Source organism: Hemiscyllium ocellatum, unplaced genomic scaffold, assembly GCF_020745735.1.
Source record: "Hemiscyllium ocellatum isolate sHemOce1 unplaced genomic scaffold, sHemOce1.pat.X.cur. scaffold_301_pat_ctg1, whole genome shotgun sequence".
NCBI lineage: Eukaryota > Metazoa > Chordata > Chondrichthyes > Orectolobiformes > Hemiscylliidae > Hemiscyllium > Hemiscyllium ocellatum.
In genome coordinates, this window is record NW_026868283.1 from 809,903 (window position 1) to 822,809 (window position 12,907).

The window sequence follows — 12,907 nt, forward strand, 5'->3', positions numbered from 1 at the left end:
AGCACACTGCTGCTCACAAGCCTCCAGTCTGAAAAATACCCCTCTTCCTTCAAGCCAATTGTGATTAGCTTCCTCTGTATCCCATGTGACCGAATCTTACTAATCTACCAATCGGAATGTAATGAACACCTTGCTGAGGTCCATATTGACAATATCTACCAAACTGCCTTCATCAATCATCTTTGTCACCTCTTCATAAATCTCAATCAAATTAATGAGACATGATTTCCCATGCAGAAAGCCACGTTGTCTACCCCGATCATCCCTTACCTTCCCAAATGTTAATCTAAATCCTATCCCTCAGGATCCCCTCCAACAACTTACCCATCACTGACATCAGGCTCACCGGTCTATAGTTCCCCGGCTTTTCGGGTCACTGTTTCCTTTTCTAGTCCCACTCATCCACTGCTCACAACAAATGTTAAATGTAACCAGGTCGGTGATATAGCCGATGATATCGGTCTCAGACTGGGTCAGGGTCAGTTTTAGGAACAAGTCAGGCTAGTTTCTTTAATCTGGTAAAACAACACGTTTATGATCCAGAGCAATTTGACTCCAACTATGATGGAATGATGAATGGCAAACTGTTTGGATATTGCAAATAAAGAATCCATATTTCCCTTTCTAAAAACACTGACACACACATTCTGCAATTTCACGTTGAAAGAACCTTGTCCAAATATTAGTGCAACTAATGACAAAAGGAAAAATTGCGAGATTGTCCAAAATGTTATTCTGCTTCTGAAGATATTGTACTCACACAGCTGCTAGCAATGGGATTTTATCCTGGGAGAGTTGGATTTGGCTGAATTCCCTTTGCATTAGGCTGGCGGGAGGTTCCAGGTTAGCACAGTGGCTCAGTAGTTCGCACTGTTCCATCACAGCATCAAGGGCATGAGTTCAATTCCAGCCTCGGCGACTATCTGTGTGGAGTTTGCATCTTCTCCCCTTGTGTGCGTGAGCTTCTGATGGGTGCTCCCGTTTCCTCCCACAGCCCAAAGCTGTATAATTCAATAGTCCATAGTGTTCAGAGATTTCTACTTTAGGTGCACTAGTCAGTTGTAACTGTAAGGCCATGGGAAGGTTACTCTTTGGAAGGTTGGTATGGACTTGTTGGGCCGAAGGGCTTGTTTCCACACTGCAGGGATTCTATAAAAATAAGAATGGTAACAATAACAGTAGAGTTTTGTTTTAGCTCGCACACGTTACTGTGATGAGGAATAATGAAGGAGAGAGAAAGAGTGCAATAGGCCGTTTCTTCTCGGGTAGATGACATTTTCTCCCTCTCTGAGTTGAATCACACAATAATGTCATTCCCTCCCAAACTGGACCATGTGAGGTCTCCTTGTACATTGTCCAAACTATGTCTCCATCACATTCCCTGTTCCATGTCGGTGCATCATTGCTGCTGTCATACACAGAGCCATACCCTGAGCAGAAAATGGTCTCTGTCAATTTGAAGATATTTTTATATGTCCCGGCGTCATGAAAACATAAAATGTTTAATGTATTCAGAATACATAGAACATAGAACATAGAACAGTACAGCACAGAACAGGCCCTTCAGCCCACCATGTTGTGCCGACCACTGATCCTCATGTAAGCACCCTCACATTTCTGTGACCATATGCATATCCAGCAGTCTCTTAAATATCCCCAATGACCTTGCTTCCACAACTGCTGCTGACAACGCATTCCATGCTCTCACAACTCTGTGTGTAAAGAACCCGCCTCTGACATCCCCTCTATACTTTCCTCCAACCAGCTTAAAACTATGACCCTTCGTGTTAGCCATTTCTGCTCCGGGAAATAGTCTCTGGCTATCAACACTATCTATCTCTCTCATAAACTTGAATATCTCAATTAGGTCCCCTCTCCTCCTCCTTTTCTCCAATGAAAAAAGTCCGAGTTCAGTCAACCTCTCTTCATATGATAAGCCCTCCAGTCCAGGCAGCATCCTGGTAAACCTCCTCTGAACCCTCTCCAAAGCATCCACATCTTTCCTATAATAGGATGACTAGAACTGGACACAGTATTCCAAGTGCGGTCTAACCAAAGTTTTAAAGAGCTGCAACAAGATCTCACGACTGTTAAACTCAATTCCCGTGTTAATGAAAGCCAAAACACCATATACTTTCTGAACAACCCTGTCCACTTTGGTGGCCATTTTAAGGAATCTATGTACCTGCACACCAAGATCTCTCTGTTCCTTCACACTGCCAAAAATCCTATCCTTAATCCAGTACTCAGCTTTCAAATTCGACCTTCCAAAATGCATCACATGGCATTTATCCAGGTTGAACTCCATCTGCCACCTCTCAACCCATCTCTGCATCCTGTCAATGTCCCGCTGCAGCCTACAACAGCCCTCTACATTGTCAATGACACCTCCAACCTTCGTGTCATCTGCAAACTTGCTGACCCATCCTTCAATGCCCTCATCCAAGTCATTAACAAAATTACAAACAGTAGAGGCCCAAGGACAGAGCCCTGTGGAACATCACTCACCACAGACTTCCAGGCAGAATATTTTCCTTCCGCTACCACTTGCTGTCTTCTGCTGGCCAGCCAATCCTGTATCCAAACAGGTAACACAGATACCTGAGTTAAAATGAATGTTTTATTTTAACAAATACATAAATTGCTGGAAAAGCTCGGCAGGTCTGTCAGCATCCAGATGACTTTTACATGATGGAGTTGTACCAGCCTCCACCACTTCCTCTGGCAGCTCAGTCCATACACGCACCACCCTTTATGTGAAAAGGTGCCCCTTAGGTCTCTTCAAAATCTTTCCCCTCTCACTTTCCACCAATGTCCTCTAGTTTTGGACGCCCCTAACCTGGGGAAAAACCTTGACTACAAACCCTATCCATGACCGTTCTGATTTTATAAACCTTTACTGCTGTGAAATGTGACTTCAATCAACAAGAATGGCTGTACTTCCAATAATCCCGGGCCGAAATGCTGAAATGCAACACCGACACCTGTTCTTTCTCCATCAAGCCACAATTATAAAACCACTTTAATCGGTTTGTTCAGATATATTAGGTGACACTTCTTTGGGATTTACACCTAGACCTTTGTGCCCAGAGGTAGGGACACGAACACCACTCGGCAATACCCATAAAGCTGTAACAGTATTCTACATAGAACATAGAACATAGAAAGATACAGCGCAGTACAGGCCCTTCGGCCCTCAATGTTGCGCCGACCGAATCCTACCTAACCTACACTAGCCCAATAACTTCCAAATGCCTATCCAATGCCCGCTTAAATGACCATAAAGAGGGAGAGTTCACCACTGCTACTGGCAGGGCATTCCATGAACTCACAACCCGCTGTGTAAAGAATCTACCCCTAACATCTGTCCTATACCTACCACCCCTTAATTTAAAGCTGTGTCCCCTAGTAACACCTGACTCCATTAGCGGTAAAAGGTTCTTAGTATCTACCCTATCTAAACCCCTAATCATCTTATACACTTCTATCAGATCTCCCCTAAACCTTCTCTTCTCCAATGAGAACAGCCCCAAGTGCCTCAGCCTTTCCTCATAAGATTTTCCTACCATTCCAGGCAACATCCTGGTAAACCTCCTCTGCACTCGTTCTAAAGCTTCCACATCCTTTCTATAGTATGGCGACCAAAACTGCACACAATACTCTAGATGAGGCCTCACCAGAGTCTTATACAACTGCAACATGACCTCAGGACTCCGGAACTCAACTCCTCTGCCAATAAAGCCCAGTACACCTTATGCCTTCCTCACAGCACTATTTACCTGGGTGGCAACTTTCAGAGATCTGTGTACATAGACATCAAGATCCCTCTGCTCATCCACACTACCAAGTAGCCTACCATTAGCCCAGTAATCCATCATCTTGTTATTCCTACCAAAGTGAACGACTTCGCACTTAGCTACATTGAATTCCATTTGCCACATTTCCGCCCAGCTCTGCAACTTATCTATATCCCGCTGTAACCTACCACTTCCTTCCTCACTATCCACAACTCCACCGACTTTTGTGTCATCCGCAAACTTGCTTACCCAGCTATCAAGTCCTTCCTCTAGATCATTTATAAAGATAACAAAAAGCAATGGTCCCAAAACAGATCCTTGTGGTACACCGCTAGTAACTGCGCTCCAAGATGAACATAATCCATCAACTACTACCCTCTGTCTCCTTCCAGCCAGCCAATTCCTAATCCAAACCTCTAATGTATCCTCAATGCCATACCTCCGAAGTTTTAGCATTAGCCTACCATGGGGAACCTTATCGAACGCCTTACTAAAATCCATATACACAACATCTACTGCTTTACCCTCATCCACTTCCTTAGTCACCTTCTCAAAGAACTCAATAAGGTTTGTGAGGCACGACCTGCCCTTCACAAAACCATGCTGGCTATCCCTGATCACGTTATTCCTACCCAGATGTTCATAAATCTTATCCCTTACCATTCTCTCTAAGACTTTGCCCACCACTGAAGTCAGACTCACTGGCCTATAGTTACTAGGGCTATCCCTACTCCCTTTCTTGAACAATGGGACCACATTCGCTATCCTCCAGTCCTCTGGTACTATTCCCGTTGACAATGACGACATAAAAATCCAGGCCAATGGCTCTGCTATCTCCTCCCTAGCTTCCCATAGGATCCTGGGGTAAATGCCATCAGGCCCAGGAGACTTATCTATATTCATCCTTTCCAATATTCCCAAAACCTCTTCCCTGCATATTTCCAGGGCATCCATTCTAATTATTTGTGATTCCATATTCACATCAGCAACAGTGTCCTGTTCCTGAGTGAACACTGATGAAAAGTATTGATTTAATGTCTCTCCAATCTCCTCCGCCTCCACACACAACTTCCCACTACTATCCTTGACTGGACCGATACCTACCCTAGTCATCCTTTTATTCTTGACATACCTATAGAAAGCCTTTGGGTTTTCCCTAATCCTACCAGCTAAAGACTTTTCATGTCCCCTTCTCGCTTCTCTTAGCTCCCTCTTTAGCTCCTTCCTGGCTACCTTATAACTCTCAATCGCCCCTACTGAACCTTCACGCCTCATCTTTACATATGCCGCCTTCTTCCCTTTCACAAGGGACTCCAATTCCTTACTAAACCACGGCTGCCTCACAAGGCCCTTTACACCATGCCTGACTGGTACATACCTATCGAGGACACGCAGTAGCTGCTCCTTGAACAATCCCCACATCTCATTAGAGTTCTTCTCTTGAAGCCTGTTTTTCCAATCCACACATCCTAAGTCATCTTCTTGTTACTCCTACCAAAGTGAATGACTTCACACTTAGCTACATTGAATTCCATTTGCCACATTTCTGCCCAGCTCTGCAACTTATCTATATCCCGCTGTAACCTACCACTTCCTTCCTCACTATCCACAACTCCACCGACTTTTGTGACATCCGCAAACTTGCTTACCCAGCTTTCAAGCCCTTCCTCTAGATCATTTATAAAGATAACAAAAAGCAATGGTCCCAAAACAGATCCTTGTGGTACACCGCTAGTAACTGCACTCCAAGATGAACATAGTCCATCAACTACTACCCTCTGTCTCCTTCCAGCCAGCCAATTCCTAATCCAAACCTCTAATGTATCCTCAATGACATACCTCCGTAATTTTAGCATTAGCCTACCATGGGGAACCTTATCGAACGCCTTACTAAAATCCATATACACAACATCTACTGCTTTACCCTCGTCCACTTCTTTAGTCACCTTCTCAAAGAACTCAATAAGGTTTGTGAGGCACGACCTGCCCTTCACAAAACCATGCTGGCTATCCTTGATCACGTTATTCCTATCCAGATGTTCATAAATCTTATCCCTTACCATTCTCTCTAAGACTTTGCCCACCACTGAAGTCAGACTCACTGGCCTATAGTTACTAGGGCCATCCCTACTCCCTTTCTTGAACAAGGGGACCACATTCGCTATCCTCCAGTCCTCTGGTACTATTCCCGTTGACAATGACGACATAAAAATCCAGGCCAATGGCTCTGCTATCTCTTCCCTAGCTTCCCATAGGATCCTAGGGTAAATGCCATCAGGCCCAGGAGACTTATCTATTTTCATCCTCTCCAATATTCCCAGAACCTCTTCCCTGCATATTTCCAGGCCATCCATTCTAATCATTTGTGACTCCATATTCACATCAGCAACAGTGTCCTGTTCCTGAGTGAACACTGATGAAAAGTATTGATTTAGTGTCTCTCCAATCTCCTCCGCCTCCACACACAACTTCCCACTACTATCCTTGACTGGACCGATACCTACCCTAGTCATCCTTTTATTCCTGACATACCTATAGAAAGCCTTTGGGTTTTCCCTAATCCTACCAGCTAAAGACTTTTCATGTCCCCTTCTCGCTTCTCTTAGCTCTCTCTTTAGATCCTTCCTGGCTACCTTATAACTCTCTATCGCCCCAACTGAACCTTCACGCCTCATCTTTACATATGCCGCCTTCTTCCCTTTCACAAGGGATTCCAATTCCTTACTAAACCACGGCTGCCTCACAAGGCCCTTTACACCATGCCTGACTGGTACATACTTATCGAGGACACGTAGTAGCTGCTCCTTGAACAATCCCCACATCTCATTAGTGTTCTTCTCTTGAAGCCTGTTTTTCCAATCCACACATCCTAAGTCATGCCTCACTGCATCATAATTTCCCTGCCCCCAGCTATAACTCTTGCCCTGCGGCGCACACTTATCCCTCTCCATCACTAAAGTAAAAGTCACCGAGTTGTGGTCACTGTCCCCGAAGTGCTCACCTACCTCCAAGTCTAACACTTGGCCTGGTTCATTACCTAGAACCAAATCCAGTATAGCCTCACCTCTTGTTGGCCTGTCTACATATTGTGTCAGGAAACCCTCCTGCACACATTGGACAAACACCGACCCATCTAATGAACTCGAGCTATAGCTCTCCCAGTCAATATCTGGGAAGTTAAAGTCCCCCATAACAACCACCCTGCTACCTTCACTCTTTTCCTGAATCATCCTCGCAATATTATCCTCTACTTCTCTAGGACTATTAGGAGGCCTGTAGAAAACACCTAACAGGGTGACCTCACCTTTCCTATTTCTAACCTCAGCCCAAACTACTTCAGATGGCAAGTCCTCTTCCATCGTCCATTCTACTGCTGTAATACTATCTTTGACAAGTAATGCCACACCTCCTCCTTTTTTACCCCCATGTCTGATCCTACTAAAACATTTAAACCCTGGAACCTGCAACAGCCATTCTTGTCCCTGTTCTACCCACGTCTCTGTAATGGCCACAACATCGATGTCCCAGGTACCAACCCACGCTGCAAGTTCACCTACCTTATTTCTTATACTTCTGGCATTGAAGTATACACACTTCAATCCACCCTTCTGTTTACAGGCACCCTCCTTCGAGATCGCTGCATTATTCATAACCTCCCTACACTCAAGGTCCTGTACCCTAAAGCTACAGTCCTGGTTCCCATGCCCCCACGGAGTTAGTTTAAACCCTCCCAAAGAGCACTAGCAAACCTCCCCCCAAGGATACTGGTGCCCCTCAGGTTCAGGTGTAGACCATCCTTTTTATAGAGGTCCCACCTTCCCCAGAAAGAACCCCAGTTGTCCAGAAACCGGAATCCCTCCCTCCTGCACCATCCCTGTAGCCATGCATTTAACTGCTCTCTCTCCCTATTCCTCGACTCTCTATCACGTGGCACGGGTAACAAACCAGAGACAACAACTCTGTTTGTTCTAACTCTGAGCTTCCAACCTAGCTCCCTGAAAGCCTGTCTGACATCCTCACCCCTCTTCCTACCTATATCGTTGGTGCCAACGTGGACCACGATCTGGGGCTGCTCCCCCTCCCCCTTAAGGACCCGGAAAACACGATCAGCGACATCACGTACCCTTGCACCTGGGAGGCAACATACCAAACGTGAGTCACTGTCACCCCCACAAAACCGTCTGTCTGTACCCCTCACTATCGAGTCCCCAAGAACTATCGCTCTACCTTTCTCCACCCTTCCCTTCTGAGCAACGGGGCCAGGCTCCGTGCCAGAGGCCTGAACCTCGTTGCTTGCCCCTGCTAAGTCATCCCCCCACAAGTATCCAAAACGGTATGCTTGTTCTTGAGGGGAATGACCGCAGGGGGTCCCTGCACTGGCTTCCTCCTCCCACTCCCCCTCACTGTCACCCATCTATCTTGAACTTTCGGAGTAACTACTTCCCTAAAGCTCTGATCTATGACCCTCTCTGCCTCCCGAATGATCCGCAGTTCATCCAAATTCAGCTCCAGTTCCCTAACACGGGCTTGGAGGAGCTGGAGATGGGTGCACTTCTTGCACGTGTACTCAGCAGGGACGCTAATGGCTTCCCTCACCTCATTCTCCTGTACGTTTGTTCATCAGCCTGTTCTGTCATACTGTGACATACCTCTGCAACAGGCAGGACTTCAATCCAGGCCTTCTCATCCAGAGCTAGGAACACTACCACACAAGTTCAGGAATTGGAATCAAATCCAGAGCTCTGGCTCAGAGACACGGACACTGCCCACTATACTACCATACCCAGATTTTGGGTCATATTTTAGTGCCCGCTTCCAGCTCAGTGTGGATTGATTATAATCAGGTTACTATTACTGAATTACAAAAAACACTTTGTATTATTAAACAAATGCAAGATATTTGTCTCAACTGTAGGATATTGAGTGTACTTGCTGAATATTGAAATTAACTATAAACATGTTTAATCGCTATTATCTGTAGTCTGCAATATTAGGGAAAGAAATCCCACAGAAACACTCTGCCCAATGAAGGGTCTCAAATAGATGTTTATTACTGAACAGCAGAGGCGAAGGAAGGGATTAATTTCTGACCCCAAAACACCGATCAATCTTACCCACCTCTAACGTGTGTCTGCCCTCTTCCTAAAACCATGAAATGATACCAGGCCGCTGATTACTGTCCAGCCTCTCCTCCCAAACGACTGTGTCTGCAATCTGTCCCTCCTCCCTCTAACCACACAAGGCAACCCAAGCTCAGGGTCTTTGTGAAAATCAAGGCCAGAGTGTGCAGGCCTCCTGGAGAGGGGTGGGCATTTTAAAATTGAAGGGGGAGGGGGAGGTGGCAGTCATATCACACACTGGGCTGAGGGGTGGCAGATGGAGGATAGTCTGGATTAATGCCAGGCATTGGATTTGGTAAATCAAACAAGAACAGGACCTATACAATTAAAAGTAGGGTCTTTTGGTGGTGTTGTAGTACAGAAACCTAGGCTGTCAGGTTTAATTCTTTAAAATTTGCATCTGATATAGAAAGTGGCTAAGAAGGTGTTTAACACACTTGTCTTCATAGGTCAGACCTTTGAGTATCGGACTTGGGATGTCATGTTGAGGTTGTACAGGACATCGGTGAGGCCTCTTCTGGAATACCGTGTCCAGTCTGGTCACCCTGCCCGCTCATTCCATAGCCACACCACCCTCTGGGTGAAAAGGTGCCCCTTAGGTCGCTTTTAAATGTTACCCTCTCACCTTAAGCCTATGTCCTCTAGTTTTGGACTCCCCCGTACCCTTAGCAAATACCTTGACTATTCACTTTGATATTATTGACCTTGATGTTATTAAGCTGGAGAGGGTTCAGAAGAGTTTAACCTGGATGTTGCTGGAAATGGAGGGATTGAGCTATAAGGAGAGGCTGAATAGGCTGGGACATTTTTCACTGGAGAGCATGAGATGGAGGGGTAACTTTACAGAGGTTTATAAAGTGATGAGGGGTACAGATAATCTGCAGGGCTGATGTCTTTTCCCGAGAGTTGGGGATTCAAAACTGAGGGATATTTTGAGGCGTGAGGAAAAAGATTTACAAAAGTCAGGAGAGGTAATTATTTTAGACCGAAGCTGGCTTTTGTGTGGAATTAACTTCCAGAGGAACTGGTGAAAATAGGGACAGTTACAATGTTTAAAGGACATTTAGATCAGTACATGGATAAGACATCAGTTTGGATGGTGCTGTGAGCAGCTGCCCTCTCACTCCCCCTCTCTGAATGAATCCCTGTTGGTTTTCACCCTCTGCCAATGCCTGTGCAGTGGCATGTGCAGGCCAGCAGAGGGTGGCATTGTATCACTTTCAGCACCACAGAGACTGCCAGACCTGCCCCACACAGAGACACACAGATACATACACAGCAATTGTTAGGGCACAGCGTGAAGCTTATCTGGTAACTTAAATTAAACATAAAGAAATGCTCACTTTACTTTGTAAACTGTTGAAATATGAGTGATAGAGAACTCCCAAATTCCACTGTTTAAACAAAAAATATCAATGTATTTTTTTAACTCTGAAAGTGAACATTTTACATCAACTATTCACAACTCTGGGACCCTCTTTCTCCAAACTGCTTATTACCCTACTCCAACTCTACAGCAATATACTGTTTCAATATGACACTTATTAAAATTACATAAACGTAATTTCAAAACCAAACAGCAGCTGTTGTTTCATCTCACCTCACACCAATCTCCCTTTTCCCATCTTTCCTGGGAAGTATGGTTCATGTTACCGGATGCTATCGAAGTGTCGATATTTCAGCATTCTGAAACCTGGGAACACATCCTTCCATGACACTGTCTCTCAGTCTCCCCCTCTCTGTCTATAACCCAAACCCCTCCCATGTGGTGATATTTAAACTGATTCCCCCCCCATCTCTCTCTGGCAGGGATGTTCACACCCACAGCACTCCCTTATCATGGCACAATGGAGATATGCAACTGCAAATGGATGGGAGCTGAACATCCTGTCACTTCCAGCATGGGCTGCAAGTTTCCCCACACTGGGCAGGGATCTAACATAGTGTTACTGAGCAATGTACTGGGGTGGGGTACACAGTCCTACATGCTGGGAGGGTAACTGCTCCTGGGTTACTGAGCAATGTACTGGGGTGGGGTACACAGTCCAACATGTTGGGAGGGTAACTGCTCCTGGGTTACAGATCAATGCACTGGGGTGGTGTACACAGCTCTACATGCTGGGAGGGTAACTGCTCCTGGGTTACAGATTAATTCACGGGTGATCACTGCACAGGTCTCTGTGCTGGTCAGACTGTCTGGTTGAGGTTTGTAGATAATGCAATGATGTGGTTAGTGCAGCTCCCCGTGCTGGATGGATATTTGTTCCAGGTTCCCACATTAGTGCCCTGCTATGGTCTGCACAGCTCCGGTACTGGACAGATCTGTAGGCTGTGCACAATACATCATGTTGGTGGGGTGGATGGAGGGAAAGGTGATGGACAGGTCATGGAGCTCCCCGGAACGTTCTGTCCCTGACATTCTATAACTGACATTCCCCGGAACGTTCTGTCCCCGACATTCTATAACTGCCATTCCCCGGAACGTTCTGTTCCCGACATTCTATAACTGACATTCCCCGGAACGTTCTGTCCCTGACATTCTATAACTGACATTCCCCGGAACGTTCTGTCCCTGACGTTCTATAACTGACATTCCCCGGAACGTTCTGTCCCTGACGTTGTTTGTTTGTGAACGGCCGGACGTCAGTGAATTGAACAAACGATAAGATCCCGAGGGAAGAGATCCCGTTCCAGGGAGAAGGAGACACTGTTCCGAAGGCCCCTCAGGCAGTTAAAGGGGTGAATACGTTTTCCCTGCGTTTACATTTCTCCACGACACAGGATCGACCACAATTTAGACCAAAATACAGGAATTCCCAAACTCCGTCTGTCTTCAGGAAACTGGGAGAGAATCCTTCAGGACAGCAACGTTTCCACCCTCCGTATTAGGAACTGGGAAGGAGTGACCTGTGTCTGCTCTCGAGTGATCGAGTGTGTGGGAATGTTCTAGAAACCATCTGTCCTTATGGATGTGTCTCTGTGTGTTTGGGGAGGGAGGGTTTCTTGTGGTTTATGTCACATTTTTGTCAGTAATTCCGACCTTCCCATTTGTTATTCCAGCTCCAATTATTTTAATAAATCCCTGAATACAGGGACACATTTGAAAATCTCACTGGGTCCCCGATCAAACGGGTCCCTTTGCCTCCAGGCTGATGGATAATGGGTTTGTTTTCCTTCCTCACAGTTAACGTAGTGACCATCTACGTCCTGCTTTATAAAGATTGTGGATTGTCTCCATGTGTCAGACGTTACCTGGGGGCCATGGCAGCGGCGGATCTCCTGGTCATTATCCTCGACCTGATCCTGAGACACATCCCCATTGTTTATCGGGAACAGTTTTATTTCCTGTACACCGTCCCCGTGTGTAATATCCACGCCGTCCTGCTTTATGCAGCCAGTGACTGCTCTGTCTGGTTCACCGTCACTTTCACCTTTGATCGGTTTGTGGCCATTTGTTGCCAGAAGCTGAAAAGTAAATATTGCAGTGAGAAAACGGCGGCTGTGGTTCTGGGAGCAGTGACTGTGCTGAGCTGTTTAAAGAACATTTCCTGGTATTTTATGCTCACGGCTCGGTATCGGCTGGGGAACGCCCCCTGGTTTTGTGATGTAACAGTCGCTGTTCGATTCTCCAGTGTCTGGGTCACAATCGAGTTCCTCCACCACATTCTAACCCCGGGTGTCCCATTTCTCCTGATTCTGCTGCTCAATGTTCTCACCGTCAGACACATTTTAGTGACCAGCAGAGCCCGCAGGAGACTCCGCGCTCACACCAATGGGGACGCTCAGTCTGACACTGAAATGAGAAACCGAAAAAAATCCATCATTTTGCTGTTTGTGATCTCGGCCAATTTCATCCTGTTATGGTCAACATTAATGCTGTATTCTATATGGAAACGGATGTGGGCTATTGTGGATACCCCTATGTATCTCGATTCCTTTGTGCGGGAATTGGGCTTCATGCTGCAGCTCCTCAGTTGCTGCACAAACACC

At 46.0% G+C, this 12,907-nt stretch overlaps 1 long non-coding RNA gene across 2 annotated transcripts; it reads right to left on the reverse strand.

The window, feature by feature from the left end:
- Window positions 1–653: 653 nt before the first annotated feature.
- On the reverse strand, window positions 654–12,695 carry LOC132812786 (uncharacterized). Of its 2 annotated transcripts, none has more exons than XR_009643782.1 (3): window positions 12,170–12,695; window positions 2,509–2,601; window positions 654–1,149 (listed from the first exon to the last, which is right to left on the reverse strand). It is a non-coding gene; the product is annotated as an uncharacterized LOC132812786 (long non-coding RNA). The 2 variants fall into 2 exon arrangements; XR_009643783.1 differs by lacking the exon at window positions 654–1,149 and adding an exon at window positions 1,346–1,430.
- Between the last annotated feature and the right edge of the window lie 212 nt (window positions 12,696–12,907).